This window comes from Polypterus senegalus, chromosome 3, assembly GCF_016835505.1.
Source record: "Polypterus senegalus isolate Bchr_013 chromosome 3, ASM1683550v1, whole genome shotgun sequence".
NCBI classification, from domain to species: domain Eukaryota; kingdom Metazoa; phylum Chordata; class Cladistia; order Polypteriformes; family Polypteridae; genus Polypterus; species Polypterus senegalus.
In genome coordinates this window covers 235,202,139-235,220,106 of record NC_053156.1, presented here as the reverse complement: position 1 = coordinate 235,220,106, position 17,968 = coordinate 235,202,139, and the positions used below count along the sequence as shown (strand labels likewise).

Here is a 17,968-nt window from a genome sequence, read left to right as displayed (position 1 = left end):
CTCTGGAATTCCCCATATACTGAAGTCTATGGTACATTTTTATTTAACACAAAAACCACTGTAGTTTCCAAAGTCCTATTTGAATGAGCACTCATAAAATCATTAGTCATTCTTTTGCAAAATTCTATTTGACCTTTACAACTTGGTGGGTGGAGTGGTGTCTCTGAGGCTAGTAATCTGCACTGGTAATTGGAAGGTTGGCAGTTTGAACCCCGTAAACTCCAAAAGAGACTGTACTTTGTTGGGCCCTTGAGCAAGGCCCTTACCCAGGACAAAAGAATTTAAGGTTATGACATTAATTTGCATCCAGCCCTATATGTATGCTCTCCAACCTGCAGGGAAAACCTTGGGGTTGGTGGCAGAATTGGCACTCCAGCCACCATAAAAAAATCCTCACACTCCATCTGCACTAATATGGTGCTGAGGTGTCACTCGTTGCATGGCTGCACTCGGGTCCTAATCTGGGCTCCTGAGTTGGTTTGTCATGTGATGGGTGTGGCAATGCACTGTATCAGCACATACTCCTGACCTCCCTCTCTCTTTACATTTAAATCTCACTTGTCATTTCAGTATGCTTGTGATTTTGTTCATTTCAGCAATGTCTACTGTATGAGTAAAAAAACATAAATACGGAAAAAAATAAGTACAAGCAAGTGACAGAGGTAAGGATTAAATCATCCACTGACGACTGATATCAAGACAGAGAGATTTGTATTCTGAGGAGAATATTTGGGTATTTAGGAGCTTGTCTACTATGAATTATCTAGATGCCACCGTGATACTTATAAGCTGATAAGCTACAAAAGTCATTTAATGTGTTGTGACGCAGACTGAACCAATCCCAGGTAGCTTACACAAAGACAACCTTTGGTGGTGTCCATCATTTCAGCTCGAGTTAAGCTTACAGGGACACCTTCTCTATGAAAACTCTACACAGAAAGAGACAAAATCAAGAATGAAACCACTTTCTGTCTTCCCTTCAGAGACCATAAGCTGCCATTTTCACTCAGGAGAATTTTCACCCTCCTCTTAGCCTTTCATGACTTGACAGCTACAAGAAAACAGTGGCATCCCTGGCATCTGCTGGAGTGTCTGCCCCCTATAATTTTTGGGGAGCGTTATATATTTCCTCCTGTGTTCCAAATCCTTCTTTCTTCTGTATTGATGTGCCTGTGCATTGCCATTTTTTTGATGGCTAGTACACTTACAGGGAGTTGCTTCCCTCTAAATGTGCCTTTTCCTCTGCACTGGCATCAAGACTTGCATCACCAATGCCATTGTATGTTTTCACTCCACTTGTAGGGACTTAAAATTATTTCCTATCCCTCTATGCCCACGCTGGTTAAATTGTGGCTTACTTAGTATATAAGCTAAACAAAGATAGGAAGTCTTAAGAAATAATTCACAATGGAACTGACAAGTTCATTTTCTTTTAAGGGTAAATTCCTGGATTGTTCTTGATTTTATACCACTCCAGATGGTAAGACGGCTGTGGCTTCCATTCATCTTCAGCAGATTCTGTTGATTGACTGTTTGGTGACTGTATGTTGAAAACAAATGGCAACACTGAGGTACTAGAAAATAGAAAATAAACATTATTAGTCCCACAAGTCGTGAATAATAAGACTACATCTGTTCAAATGCAACATATCCAGCAGTACCATCTGCTCAGTTAAGAGTGAAAAGTAAGACTCAAAACGTAATAACAGATCCCAAGATTAAAACACTGACCTTGATGGGACAATTCTTACAATGACATAAACAGCCATCTCAAAATACAAGCTACCTTTACACACAGTGACTATTTCAGGTGAGCAAGTTCAAAGGAGCACTCCAAGAATCTGTTTTTCAGTTAGTATTATATCAGAACTGAATAGCTGCAGTCATTTTTATTTTTGATTTTTATAAGGTGAGGCAGTTCCTTCTATTAGCTCTGGTTGGTTTTAGAGAATACCTTCTAAAAAGCAATGCCCCTTGTTTTGAACCTGCTTGCTTGCCATAGAAAAATATTAAAATTCCTTTTTTTATGTATAATGCAACCACCAGATGACGCCACTGAACCCCGAACCCAGACACAGTAATACCCAACACATTTTTTCATTTGCTTGTTTCCAAAATCTCCTGTCCAAGATCAGTTGCACAAAACCAATTCTTCCTCCTTTCTTTCTCCCATTGAATGTTGCCTGCTGCCTCCCGACTGTGACTCTATCTCCCTGGACTCCAGCCAGGCAATCCATCTTTTGTTCCACTCTTTCTTCCGACGCTCCCTGGAAGCATTTCTGGGCCATAAATAAAGTAGGGAGGTCCCAAGACACTTTTGGACTCCAACTACCAAGCACACGTTTGGGTGTCCCAACTGGGCTGCCACACAAAGACCACTGCCACCTTCAGTATGGGGGATGGAACTGCTCCCAAGTTCTGGCATCTGTTGGGATATCCATTATTTATCTTTTATCTATTTATCTTTTCATCTAGCCAGCCAATCCATCTGTTGTTACACTCTGGTTTCCCGTCCAGGTAATAAACCATCCTGGGATACTCGTTCTTGTCCTATAATACCTTCCTTATTTTTAGACCCACTACAATAATTTCAGTATTACTCATCAAGGAGAATTCTAAATCCAGCATAATCAAATTATAAATGCAATTTGTTAAGTAGTGTAGCCTGTGTAAAGGGAAGAAGTGAGTGGTTTCATACAGTAAACAAATATGAAAAAAACATTGAGGAGCATGCAACAAAATTATACTGTTCTTACAAAACCATAGAATGTGTCTCAGATCCCATATGTAAATAAGTTTAGCAACTCCTGACTGGAATATCCCTTAAATGAAAGGTAGTTTACGTCTGTATTGTTTAGCTATCCATCTATTATTAAACCAGAAAAACAGCTCAGGGTCGCTAGGATTGGAGCCCATTCCAGCAGCAACAGGCACAAGCTAGGGTTCAGCTTTAGATGTGGTACTAATTTCTAAATTAATGACAAAACGTTATATATAGCGTTAATACATGACATGTAACGCAAGTTTTTGTAGCCTAGTCTAATTTAGTATGTACATGATTTTTAGTCCCTTTGGCATCTGTACACACTTTTAGAAACATTATGAGCATAGTCAATGTGTGTATTCAATATATTGTCATTTTACAGTACTGTAGATACAAGTTTAAAGCTAACTGTGAGTAGGATGCCATTGTTTTCACTCACACATACGCATACATGCGCACGCACATATTTACAATTCATATTTGCCACTCAGGTTAATTTATATATTTTTTTAAATGTGAAAGGTAGAGGGGACATTAAATACACAGGGAAATCCATACAAATATGGAACAACAAACATCAGATTGGGTACATTCTGTGTGAAGTGGACTCTTTTCCCGGCCCATTATAATGCCTTGCAATTAGATTTGTGATTATCTAAAAAAAAGAAAGGAGGTTTTACAATATTTTATGCTGAAGTATTAATTTCATGTAGACATTCCAAACTAAAAACAAAGTAGCTTTATCAGGCTTAACTGTACCCAGTGCATTTAGAGCTTGTCTCATTGGCAAGCTGTAGACAAAAGTGGCAACATGTCAGAAGGTGCAATTATTGCTCATCTGTTTTGTGTATTTAATGATAAAGAATACAAAAACAACCTTGGTTTTGTGTGAAAAATCATAATTTTGTAATAGTAGATGTGCATAGTTAATTTAAAAAAATTAATAAATTGTACTGTGCAAATCCACTTTAGTGCATGAGCACTTTATATAAATTTTCTCCTAAAACCCAGCCTATACATCATATTTTCTGCGCTGAAGCCTTGTTGGATATGTAATTCAAATGAAATGGATTAAACTCGGAAGAAGAGGAGAAAAACAACTAATTAAAACAAAATGTTTAGAGAAAAATGTAGCTGTGTATATACACAAGTTAGAGTCTAATATCCATTTCAACTTTATATAGATTGTCATTAAAAAACTTGTCTAATTTGAATTTTGACCCTTATAAACAAAGAAATGCATACCTACATACATATATCCAGCAAGGCCTTGACCAAAATCTCCAAATAAGAGTACTGTTATTTTTGCATTAATGCATTCAGATTGTACAGTATGTTGGCTGGATCACAGTTTTTATGGATTTTGCATGTTCTGCTGTGTCTGAATGTGTGGTTCTCCAGCTACACTGGAATTCCTCTTTAATCCTAAAGACCTGCAATTTAGATTGACTGGTGACTGTAATATTGGCTCAGTACAGGTGTGCCCTATGATGGACTGGTGCCGTTTTTCGATGCTGGTTCATGACATGTACTCAGCCTTGCCAGGGTAGACTGGCTTCTTTTGAGCCAGATCAGGATGGATTGATGAAATAAAGATTTTTTGTTTATTTATTACAGTATTCTAAACTATTTTTGCATCTGTTTATCATCGTATGGTTATAATTAGTAACAAAAAAAGCTTTAATTGTTCCTCTTGTTTACTGCTGAGAGAAAAACCAGTTCTGCACCATTGAATTACAAACACAAAGAACATCTGGAAACAATATACAAATTACATACAATTGGTATTTAGATCTTGACAGTTGAGCATACCTGAATGTAAGCTCTAAATGTCACGCATGAGCTATTTTTGGAGTGTCATCATTCTAATATATATATATATATATATATATATATATATATATATATATATATATATATATTTATTTTGCATTTTCTGTTTTAATTTTTTTCTTTAATTTTTTGAAAACAAAATGAAAAAGAAAACAGCTACCTAATTGGGAGGCACAGTACAATATGGGCCTTTCCCTTTCCTCCATAGGGAGCATAGTTTTTAGGTTGTGTTTACAAAATGTGCCTTTCATTTTAACCAAAAGATACTTTGTTAGTTTTCGATATGCCATATTACAAATTTTTTCAGATTTTTATTAAACATTCCATTGAAAAGGACTTTTAACTAAAATGAAACCTTCAGTTACAAAGTAGCTCTGAAAATCATAGGAAAAGTAATAAAAATAATAAAAATAATTATAAAGCTGGTTAACAAATTATACAATTTATAAGCACATGAAGAATATGCTTGACACTAGGACTATAGAAGCTGGAGGCAGAATAAAAGAAAAAGATTTTTCATGCCATCTTCTTGGGTGCAAGAAGCCTGAGCAATGAGAAGCAATAAACTGTCCTGTGAAGTACACAGCATATGCATATAAGGTGTCCGAACATATAGTGTGTACTGGGCTGCGCTGCCACAGAAAGGTCAGTGTGTGCCCATTTTGTCCCCCTGCCCATAGCTAAAAGCACCCAAAATGGGCATGTGAGCATCAGAACTTGACCATGAAGCAATGGAAGAAGGTGGCCTGTTCTGATGAATCACACTTTCTTTTAGATCATGTAGATGGCTAGGTGAATATACATTATTTACCTGGAGAAGAGATGGCAGCAGGATGCACTATGGGAGGAAGGCAAGCCAACAGACGCAGTGTGATGCTCTGGACAATGTTCTGCTGGAAAATCTTAGGTCCTAGCATTCACATGGATGTTACTTTGACACATACCACCTACCTAAAGATGTATACACACCATGTACATCCTTTCATGGCAAATGTATTCCCTGATGGTAGTTGCCTCTTTTTTCAGGATATTGTGCCTTGCCACACTGCAGAAATTGTTTAGGAGTGGTTTAAGGAACATGAGAAAGAGTTCAAAGTGTTAATTTGGCCTTCAAATTCCCTATAACTCAATCTGATCAAGTATCTGTGGGATATTCTGGAAAAACTGATCCAAGGAAGCCCCACCTCATAACTTACAGGACTTAAAGGATATTCTGCTAACGTCTTGGTGCCAGATCCCACAGGACACCTCCAGACGTTTTGTGGGGTCTATGCCTTGACAGCTCAGAGGTATTTTGGTGACTAAGGTGGAACTTACACAATATTAGGCAGGTGATTTTAATATTGTGGCGGATGCACGTAGACTGCAACTTTCGTGTACTGTTATGCAGATTCTCTAGTGTAATTCCACTATTCCAAATAGAAACAAGAAGTAGTCAAGTAAAGGAATAGTTGGCTCAGTTCTAAATGTGATCATTGCATGTATGTGTACCCTTGTAACGAACTGGTAATCCATCCATAGATGCTGCTTTCCTTGCACTTGTTCATCCCAGGATAGACATTGGTCCTTGAGACCTTTAGCTTGGTAGGAATCAATGAAAAATTAGCCTTTGCATAAATGTAATTATAAACACTAGGGAATACATCCATCCATCCATTTCCCAGCCTGATTATTTAGCTGTTCTTTAAAATAACTAGTTGCCTGTATTATTATTATTTTTGTTACTTTGGAAGACAGTTATGAAAAACTTGTGAACATAAATACGAAAGTCTGTTAAAAATTAATTATAATAAGCCAAAAACTTGAGTCCACTTTTTCTTTTTTAAGGTAGCTCCTATATTTACCCACATCTGAAATGCATGTTAATTTTAAGCAAGACATGTGTGTATGTGTAACAGTCCCAAGAGGCTCATGACCCTAGAAAGGAAAAAAAGTTTTATATACCTGAATGGACTTTGACATTTAAAACATAGGACTACATTGTTTTTTTGTTTAACAAAATGGCTTTTTGGTGTTATCAATAAGATGCTGCAGATGTTCTATCAGACGGTTGTGGTGAGCGCCCTCTTATATGCGGTGGTGTGCTGAGGAGACAGTATAAAGAAGAGTGATGACTCATGCCTGGGCAAACTGGTGAGGAAGGCAGGTTCCATTGTAGGCACAGAGCTGGACAGTTTGACATCCGTGCCAGAGCGACGGGCACTGAGCAGGCTCCTGTCAAATATGGAGAATCCACTGGATCCACTAAACAGTATCATCTCTAGACAGAGGAGCAGCTTCAGCGACAGACTGCTGTCACTGTCCTGCTGCACTGACAGACTGAGGAGATCATTTCTCCACCACAGTATGCAACTCTTCAATTCCACCCAGGGGGGTAAACGTTAACATTATACAAAGTTATTGTCTGTCTGTTATACCTTCATTGTTATCACTCTTTAATTTAATATTGTTCTTTATCAGTATGCTGCTGCTGAAGTATATGAATTTTCCCTTGGGACTAATAAAGTATCTATCTGTCTGTCTGTCTGTCTGTCATCATTTACATGATCTTCATTTAGAACAAAGCTGAAATTCAGGATTAACCTTTAAAGCTATGTATTGTCTTTTGTCCCATCTGTTCTAAAATCATTTTTTGCAACTCTAAAGTTACATAATTAGTGAGTACAGATATATTATTTTTGGATTAGTGTTCAAATACTTTTTGGTAGTTTGAATGCATCTTAAATGCACAAGAACACAAGTCAAAGCAGTTGTGTCTATTAGCCTGTAAATATTCACTTATTTTTTCAACCTCCTTATTGTAGTCTACTGTTAAAAGGAATCTTGATTCTGTCCTTGGTTCATTGTGCACAAGGATGGAACCAGTCCTGGACACATGCCTGTCCAGATTAAAATTTAACACACACACGGATTGGGTCAATATAGTGTGATCACAGAGCCTAACACCTCATCATCATCGTCACCATCACTGGTTTAATGGCCATTGTCCTGGATTATTCAAGTTAGCCATTAGATAGCATATCACATGTGTTTTAAGATGTGAGAAAAAAATGGAGTACCCATGCAGATAATGCGTAGACATGCATGATAATGGACAGCTAACCCCTGCACCACTGTGCCACCATCTTGTAGGCACTGCCCATGTAAAATACTTCTCTTAGATATTAATTCAATTCCCCTCTAGAAGTTATTCTCTAGTGCAGTTTGTTTAATTTAATTCTAGCTACATCTTCGCATTCTCTCAAATTTCTTGATTGTTAAACAACATAAAAATAAAATATCAGAACATTATATCCCATCTGTGAAGGGATAAAGTTAACCTTCATGAAGCCATCAGCATACAAAACTTGTCTTTTCTTCTTGATGGACAATTATAAATTCTGGATAGCCTTTTCAATTGGGCATTAGGGACACGTTTAACCACTTAAATCAGGCAGCATTAATCAGCTCAGAAAGAGTTCAGGAGGTTAAGAGTGATCTAGAAATTATTCATGGAACTAGCAAACAAAACACTGGAGTAAAATTGCTGCAAGCCCAAAGCATTCTGATATTTCTATTTAAATGTGACATGCTATCTCACAAATTCAGATTTAATTGGATTGCTTTCTTGCACAGTACATGAAACATAAACAGAATCCATAATAAAACAAAAAGAATTCAGTATTTTAAGGTAGTACTTCCGCAAAGTTACATTTAACTTGTTTTTTCTGTAATAAATATGAGAGATGCACCCTGACTTTGAATGTTTGATGTTGAATGGCTTACAGTTTCTTCAATTCAGCAAAAGCAGAAACAGTAATTCAAAATATACATATTGTGCCAGTTTCCTACATTGACCTGTTTCACCAGTGTCTGATTGGTGGGTTTTACCTCATTACTCGTAAAATTATAGGCTGGTTGCAGTTCAAAATAGACTGCATTTTACACACACACACACACACACACACTTATTTTCATTCATTTATCTTATTACCCCTCTTATTTCCAGTATAGCATCCAGTGGCATCAGTCACAAACCAGTTCTAGATGTAATGTCGCAGCATTATAGAGAACATTTATTCACACTGCACCAAGTTTGTGTCCCTAGTCAAACAAATAACCTTTGCTTTATTCAGTACCTTCTATAGCAAACACCATTCAAAGCACTTTACAAAAGTGGTCTTCAAAGGGTTTCGGACTGAGGACCATTCTTTAAAGTTAAAGATACAGAGGACCACCTATGGCCAATAGCCACGTCCGTCCATCCATCCATCCATCCATTATCCAACCCGCAATATCCTAACTACAGGGTCACGGGGGTCTGCTGGAGCCGATCCCAGCCAACACAGGGCACAAGGCAGGAAACAAACCCTTAGAGCAGGGCGTGCACACCCACACACACATCCACACACCAAGCACATACTAGCAACAATTTAGAATCGCCAATGCACCTAACCTGCATGTCTGTGGACTATGGGAGGAAACCTGGGGAGAACATGCAAATTCCACGACAGGGAGGACCAGGAAGCGGAGCCGGGTCTCCTAACTGCGAGGCAGCAGCGCTACCCACTGTGCCACCATGCCACCCCAATAGCCACTTGTTACTGAAAATTCTTTTTTCTTCTACAAGTACAAGTGTGACAAATATTGTAACAAGCTAAAGTTCAAAGAGGAAGAGTTGGCACACTTACTCCAGTAGTGAGTTTGTAGGCCTGAACAAGGCTGAATATTCAAAAGTACCTCCTTAATATAAGTGTCTGTGCTATTCCCGCTGTTACACCTTTGAAAGGTGCCCTAAGAAAGACAACAAAAAATGAGCACAAACATAACTCTGTCAAACTTGCACTGCGCCTCTATTTCTGTGTTGCAAGCTTATTCTTGTACTGCTACACTATAAAGCAACTATGCTGGCTCCTTTTTGTTGGGCTTGCCCACAGGTGTCTGCCTCTTACCTGGATTCTTTTCTCTGGTCTTGGGGGCATATACTGTCATTTTTAAAACTCTTACCTATCAGGTGCTTAACCCTACTCATCTGGAAGGCAAGTAGCATTATAAGAATAACATTCAGACCTTACTGGTTTTAGGTTTCAGAGTCTTAAATCTTAATAATCCGTAATGAAGTCTTAAAGATGATGTAATGGTGCACAGACTTCTCAAAATAATACATCAGAAGCAGCACGCTTTAGCGTTCACATTGAATTAAGTGATTTCTGGTTCCTGAGCTTGGCCGTCAAGGTGGATTTTAAGTAGAAACCCCATGTAGTGGAAGAGTGAAGTCAGCAGGGAGAGAGATGGTGAGTTTGAAGAAACTTCTAAAGAGTTAAAGAGAGGAAGCAATCATTACAGCCATACAGGATCACTGTGGAAACAAGTAGTGCAGAAGTAAAACCTGTTATCACTTGGAATAAAGTCAGACAATGTACTCTGTGGTGAGTGCCTCAGACCCATTTAATATTGTCTTATCAACAACAAGGTTTTAATAAGAAAGAAGACATGGACCAGACTTTTAAGAACCCCTGCCTTACAAACAGGAAGGAGTACTCTAATTGTTGTACTTAGTAATTGTGACAAGGTATCGTGGCTAGATGTTATTTTTTGATTACTACTTGAAACTAAGAATTTTAGTGTACTCTGTACATGTGAAAATAATCACCCACTAAACCTACAGATAAAGTGAGATTACACATGCAGAAGTGGACATTGCTTCCAGGCTGCATTGATATTCACATAGATTTTCCAACTGACTTCTTCTGTGCAAGGAATGCTGTGCAGATGGTTCTGTTATTACAGTAGTCCTCTGTTTTTGAAACAATACCTGCATATTTTATTGTCAAATTGATTTGTAAGTTATTTATTTTATTGACCAATATAGCCTGAAAACAATTCAGTCTGTTCACGATTCAGGTACTTTTAAAGAAGTGTAATTTCCATCCATCCATTGTCCAACTCGCTATATCCTAACTACAGGGTCACGGAGGTCTGCTGGAGCCAATCCCACCCAACTCGGGGCGCAAGGCAGGAATAAATCCAGGGCAGGATGCCAGCCCATCGCAGGGCACACACACACCAAGCACACACTAGGGACAATTTAGGATCGCCAATGCACCTAACCTGCGTGTCTTTGGACTGTGGGAGAAAACCGGAGCACCCGGGGGAAACCCACGCAGACACGGGGAGAACATGCAAATTCCACGCAGGAACGACCCGGGAAGCGAAAGAAGTGTAATTTTCACAGAGTAAAACGATTTGTTTAATTTGCTCCTCCCATAATATTGCTTGCAGTTTAGCTAAGAGGACACTTTGTATTACTTAACGACATCATGTACACTAGAGAAACATGTTTCTCTCGCAAAAGTTTGGTCAAAGTTATTTTTCAGTATGATAATCATTTATTAACTTAAGTCATGGATTGGTTTAAAGATGCTGAGAAACAATGTACTATTCTCCTTCAGATCTTCATATGTTCTGCAAGAAATTCCTGGTGTTGGCTTTACAAATATTCACAGTTTGCCATTATTCATTTCTAATGACATTTTAAGTACCCAATATGATTTACCACTAGTATGGTTTGGGATTTGCAGGTTTAGTAATAAAATGACATCTTAAATCAAGGATAGAAAAAAGTATTCACTTATTCTTTTAAAAGTATCTTCAGGCCTTTCACACAATGAACTTTACATAAATGTAAAGGTAATAAAACATGAATAATCACAAACCACTCAGATTTGTTTCAGCTGGCAGCAGGAATTCACGGTTGCTTTGTTACCCCTGATAAGAAAGGTACTACATAACATAGCTGAAATGATCCATTCATCAATTTTCTAGTCCACTTATCTAGGTTAGGGCTGCAAAGAGCCAATGCCAATCCCAGAAGCACATGGTGGGAATCAACCCTTGACAGGCTGCTGGAAATAATTTGATTTCCTAATCTGTTGACCTAAAGTATTACAAGAGTGCCGGAGGCTAGTAAAGGGTTCATTAAATCAACAGTCTGATAATGGTGTGTATTTAGCTGAATATCTGTACAGCATTCATATTCATAATGTTCTGAAATGTTTACAACAAAAGATCTGTCTAATCAGGTCAAATAATGTGCACGCTCTTTACAGAAATAAATTAAATCCTGATTGTCTTTGCCTTTGCTTTTTTTAGTGTTTACAACAGGTAACTAAATCCACATTTTGCCTTTTAAAGCTCAAGTACTTAAATGTATATAAATAATTGCTGCTGTGTACTAGCATAATTCTTATAATGTACTTGGTTTAATTATTTGGTGTGTGGTTTGTTATTATTAAATGCCTTTTGCATACTGTATTTATTCAACAGTGCAAATCTCACACATGAATTTGTCTCTGGTTACTTCAGGTATTCAGCATTAGTATTGGTTATGTACGTTCTAAATTACACCCAGTCTAAGGGATGTTCAGGAAGTTCAAAGGGTGCATGTAGCTAGCTTAAATTGCTCTACAGTACTTAAATTGTACATACCGTATGTTCTTGTTTATTTCAGTACAAAGTGTAAAGTAAAGTGTCTTACTGTATGTGATTCCTTTCACTGTTTCCTTGAACAGTTTATATTATAAATACATGACAAAAATCAAGTCATATTGACTCCAATTTGAGTCTTTTAATGTACTCTAGTCCCAAATATGCACAGGATGACCAGTACAATTTGTGAGAGCAGAGTGGTATTCATATGTCGTATCTGGAATTTTTACTGTGTACGTCAAATTGTGTCTGGGCTCCAGGGAAGAGTGAGTCAAGTGTACCATCACAATGTTGTTTGAACTGTTATCTTTGTCCTTACAGAATTATTTTATGGCAATATAATATTTATTGTATGAATGTGGTTATTATAATAAAGGGTTGGAATGTGGTGACAGTAGCATTAAAGCAGAAACCTATCTAGAATGGAAGGCAGTTCCGTTACAGGGCTCATTCACTCCTATTTTGGGACAGTTTAGATTGACCCTTCAATCCAACCTACTTGACTTTGGGGTTTTACGAGGAAAACCTTGCAGATATGGAGAGAACATGCAGACTTGCTCAGGCCCGTCTCCGGAAGAAGTGCAGTAATTTTTGCACCGTTGTGTTGCCTCAAGTAAAACCACTTGAATTTGAAATGTATGTAAGCTTAAGTTAAAAAAAGGACTTCATAGATAGTAATTTTTGATCAAAACATTAAATAATTCAAGAACTTTTTTTTAATATATTTTTGTTTTTTAAAGTTTGTAAAAGTATTTGCTGCAAAATTATTGCAGCAAAAATTAAATTCCTTTCTTTATCTGTTAGTTATGGTAGGAAGCTGCTGCTGCTCTTTTGCTTTTGTTTTATGCATGTCAAGCCTTAACACAATTGTAGAGGAACTTCCTGTTGATGCCATCAGCATTAATTTCTGTTTATTTAAAATAACAAATTTCAATCTATAAATTGTCCAGCTTTTTTATCAGCTCTCAAATAGTTTTATGACCTGAATTTCTATTAGATTACGTTGAGAGGTTTTTTTTTCCTTAGGAAGCTACATAAAGTACAAAAGCCATCATTTTCTAAGGACACTCTACAGTTGTTTAAACATATATTAAAAATACTGTACATACTATAAATTGTATTTGTTATGCTAGTCAGCGCTATCCAGAAATGGTACAAACACATTTATTCAGGATTGAACAGTTATTATCATTTGTGCACAAAAGAAATTGAAAACGATTAAATAATAAATGGGGTGCAAGAACTTTCAGGAAGTAGCATGTATGCTTAATACAAAACAGTCTGCATCAGTAGCTGGTAGAAATTCGTGGCATTTTTCTGTAGCCTCTGCATATAAAACAGTGACTCTGTACTCCAATGTGCATCTTCTACCTGGCACTATGGTGTTCTAATGAGAGTGAATAAAATGCGAAAGGAATGTTGTAACATGGCTGGCTTTCCAAAGTTAAGCTGCTGATGCAGAAAAAGACTGCTTTAGGATTTAATAGAAAAAAGCAAATCAACACTTTAATCAACTAGAAACATAAAATAATAAATGAAGTAGAAATTAGTATGTTTCTATGTAAATAGTTTATAAAAATTACATGCATACTTACATATTTCACAAAATAAGTATGTAAAATTGCAAGTGGCATGGTGGACGGATAATTGAACAATTCACATCAGCAGTCGTCATTCATTTTAGAACCTTTGAGCAGCTCCCAGACAAAGGACTTCATTCACTTTTGTTTTTCTGCATGTGAATTTTTCTCACACGACACTACCTCTGCACTTTATTGGTCTCTGTCTCTTTGTTAAACTCTTCTGTTATCTTTCAGTGGGGTAGAAGCTCCTGCTTCATTTTGTTTACAGTTTGGTATGGGACACGCCTTTCTTTTTGGCATGTACCTCAGTTGCCATGGAAAGTAGCCCTATGTGCAGTACTTTTTGTTCCATGTGCATCGCCTTACCCGGCACTACCTGTTCTTTCTCATTTGCTGCTGCTTCGTCCTTCTTGTGTTGCCTTTTAAGGGGGCATGGTCACATCTCTGGTCTCATTTTGTTCATTATACTGAACAGGCTTGGCTTTTTAGCATGAAAAGATGTGAAAATATTTTTTTAGCAGTGACATTTTTGGTATTGCTGAAAGGTTTAACGAAACACATCACCACCATCACAGACTATCTTTCTCTGGTGGTATCTTTCTCTAAATTGGGAATAGATTTTAGTATATATTTGATATTTACCTCAACATCTGTATAAAATGTGATGCCAGTCATGGCAGGTTTGCTTGACTAACAGTGTGTGAATGGGTATAAACATACCATCTATAATAACTGTTCATCAATGGTTATATTCTGTACTTCCTTACAACACGTGTTACATGAATATGCTAACACATTCAAGAAAAAATATAATTTGATCGAAGTACAGCTCAATAGAAATGCTGGTGCATGTACTGATTCACATATATAATGGTTTGATGGCAGATGTGTACTCAAATCTTATGCTTTTTTTCTCCCTAAAACAGTGCCTCATTCATGACCAAGTTCCCCATTCCATTGGTTCTTCCAACTTCATTATTGTACCAGCATCTTCATGACATGAACCACAAGCAAAGAAAGCTGACTGTTTTTTATATCGTTTGCATGCATTGTGGGGTCTACCATGTTTGTGAAAATGCTTCAGAGTGAGCCATCTTCCAGTACTGTGTTTTCTACTCATGTGTTCTACTTTCTTCATTTCAAGTTGATGCTGGCTGTGTATTTTGTATTTCAGGTTCTCTGAAAAACATTGTGATGCCATTTGAAGTACATTTATACTAGTTTTTTTTACCTAATTGAAATAGCTGGAGTGCCAAGAGTTTTTCAGATATGTCTATTATTGCCTTCATCATGTGTAGTGAAACAATGTCATTTATTCTAAGTGTGACTCAGGACAGAGGGAACAGAGGATCTTTAGTAAAGAAAAAATAAAATAAAAATATCATTAGTCACATTTTCTGAGTAGATTTTGTGATTTACAACACAATGGGCATTTGCTGTACAGCAATTTAGGAAAAGTCAAGGAAAGACAGAAGCATGACACACACACTGATGAAATAAGTTAATCTAAAAATCTGATGGCCATATGTGTCTTCTCTTGTAGTTTAAAATAGTGAGTTACTTTTTTCTATCCTGTATTTCACTCAGTCTTTAGTAGGCAGTTCTGCTATTGCAAGGTCACTTCCCTTTTGGCAGACATTAAAGAACTGAAATTCACGAATTACTTTTCATTATGACAATAGGTTTTTCATAAATGAATAGATATTAAAGTTAAAAGATGGATAATCATATGTCACTAACAGAGATTTTGTGTGGCCATAAACATTTATCACTAGACAAAGTTTGATTTGCCTTGCTTACATTTCATTATTTCAATAAAAAAGTGTTTATAAGCAGTTTGTTGTCTAATGTATGTATCCTTGATTACAAGATAATAAAGGCTCCAAAAACGATCTCCATTTATAAAACATTGATTTACAGTACATATTCAGTTCTTGTAGAATTTTCAAATGTAGCCATATTTTCAAATCTATAGTAATAGTAATACAGTAAGTTCACTGAAACATGTCATAAAATCTTTAAAATAGTCAACACAACTTTTGGAAGATTTTTGAAAAAAAAAGAAACAAGTAATTGTAAATAGCTTTTTTATTCTCTAAACAATAGATAAAAAATAAAAATATTCTAGCGGTTAAGTGCTTAACTTATTTAAATCTGTAGCTGAATGGAAATTCCATTTGTACAGTATCATCCTGAGTTTCAGGTTCCTGTGGTTTTACTACCTTATCTATCTTCTAGATGTGTTGTCTCATAACCTGATGTATATGTTGACTGTGGTGATGCCTAATCAACAATCATAATAGCTGGGGTTTTACTGTAATATTAATTTCTTCCTCTTACTATAATATTTAATCAGTCTCATCTTGTTGATTATCATGAATTTGGGGTAGGTGAAACTATTTTTTATGAATACACACTTTAGAGCATTACCTGTGTACAGTGCTGCTGTTTTGCTTTTTAATTTTTTGCACATAAACATTCAAAAACTAGTATCTGGAGTGATGCCAGCTAATTTTGCAATGGCATGCAAACTACCGAATGCTTAACAAAAGCAAAGTGCTCACCAACTCTGCAGTGCCGGTTTGTTTTGCTCCAGGCTTGTGAAAAAACATTTTCCCACTGCTTTAGTTAAGCTACTATTACATCTGAAACTACAGCAGCCATTACTACAGTTGTTTCCAGTCCTTTAAACATCTTAGTATTCAAGCACATACCTGTGTAGATTCAGAGACACTATCTGGGCCTAGGTCTCAACCAGCTGAAAAGAAAAGGGAGAAATAGGCATCTGTTCAATGCAGCGATTGTCTCAAGGTCTTCACGAGGGTAAGTAGTCACTGTTTTGCTTCCGATTTTTCAAATCCTTTAATGCAGCCAGTTTTGTAAGGAGGAAAGACTTTTTTATTTTCAAATCCTGAATGCAGAGATTAGTAGATTAGTGCTTGCATCTGACTCTTTGTTTTTTTTGTAATGAAGCAAATTTTTCCTTTGTGTTTTGGCTTACAGTATTGTTTTTATATCTAAAATAGTTCTTTAAACTCTCGCATGTTACTATGTGATGTAATGTTTGATTTAGAAATTACACATTTGTTGTTATTAATAAAAAGCTTTCATTTTCTTGATCCTTTAATTTGCTGGATTATAGCTGTGTACATTATATATATATATATATATATATATATATATATATATATATATATATATATATATATATATATATATATATATATATATATATATATATATATATATATATATATATATATATATAAATGTCAATGTTCATGAAAGATAGCTCCTGATAATAGTTACACACCAGACACAAGGAAACGGAACACAAGCTTACATTCTCTTATTTTGTATTTTAAGGCTGCACAACATTCTCAAACCTACTTATTTCAATTCGGAGTCATAGGGGCCAGATCCCACCCTGGGAATACCGAGCACAAGGCAAGCAACAGCCCCATATAGCATACCAGTCCATGACAAGGTCCATTCCCACATTCCTAAACATTTTCTAGGTATGTTATTTAGCATTTCCAAAGTACCTGGAGGAAGAACCATGCAAGCATGGGGAGAAAATACAACATCTGGGTTTGGGATTCATACCCATAATGATAAATCTGAGATTCAGCAATGTCCCACTGTGCCATCATGTTGTCAATAAATTGTTTGGTGATATGAAAATGATATTGTTGATAAAAGTGGTACTGATTAGGACCTATCTACCACAATAAGTGACTCTAATATTTATTTAGATTAAAATGATTTTTTTAGATTAGATTTTTCTATTTTCTACAAACTATATTTGGACCCTATGAGTTGTACAGCATTGGACATGGATAACGCCTTTCTTGTACACAATTATTTTTGGTAGAAGCAATTTGGTCTTCTGATTGTTTATGCCCATAGAAAATGTTTATTGTAACATGGAGAAGAACTGCCATGGCCATAGCTACAGGGAAAGTGTGCTTTTGGAGGTATACTTGTTTGAACAAGTTAATTGATAGACTTTTGAACACTGAAGATTATTTACATTTTTTTCTCTTCTCAATTGCCAGCAGAGAAAATTACTAATTAAGTTATAGTGCAGATTTTATATGTGCTTTACATATACTTAAGTCTTTAAGAAATCATATAGTAGAAGTTAATATCCAGAACATCCTTGTTACACTGTCTTTGACAACTGGAACTACCAGGTTGTTGCAGGGCACACTTGCGTAATTAGCCTCAGTTGTGTCATTTTGAAGGAAGTTGTTGGGCTGGACCAGTTCAATTAGAGAATAACCAGTGCAGACATGAAGACAATGCACATAGGCAGTGA

The 17,968-nt window shown here is 36.5% G+C and overlaps 1 protein-coding gene across 2 annotated transcripts in view; it reads left to right on the top strand.

Annotated features, from left to right (window-relative positions):
• The window catches only part of asxl2 (ASXL transcriptional regulator 2), a 291,665-nt gene that overhangs the window by 46,636 nt on the left and 227,061 nt on the right, over window positions 1-17,968 (top strand). The window contains exon 1 of one of the 2 annotated variants that reach the window (XM_039748791.1): window positions 16,313-16,470. The exons of the other annotated variant lie outside the window; for it this stretch is intronic. The gene's annotated coding sequence lies outside the window, so the exon portion shown is untranslated. Of the gene's footprint in view, window positions 1-16,312; window positions 16,471-17,968 lie in introns of those variants that run through there. 2 annotated transcript variants of the gene reach the window in all.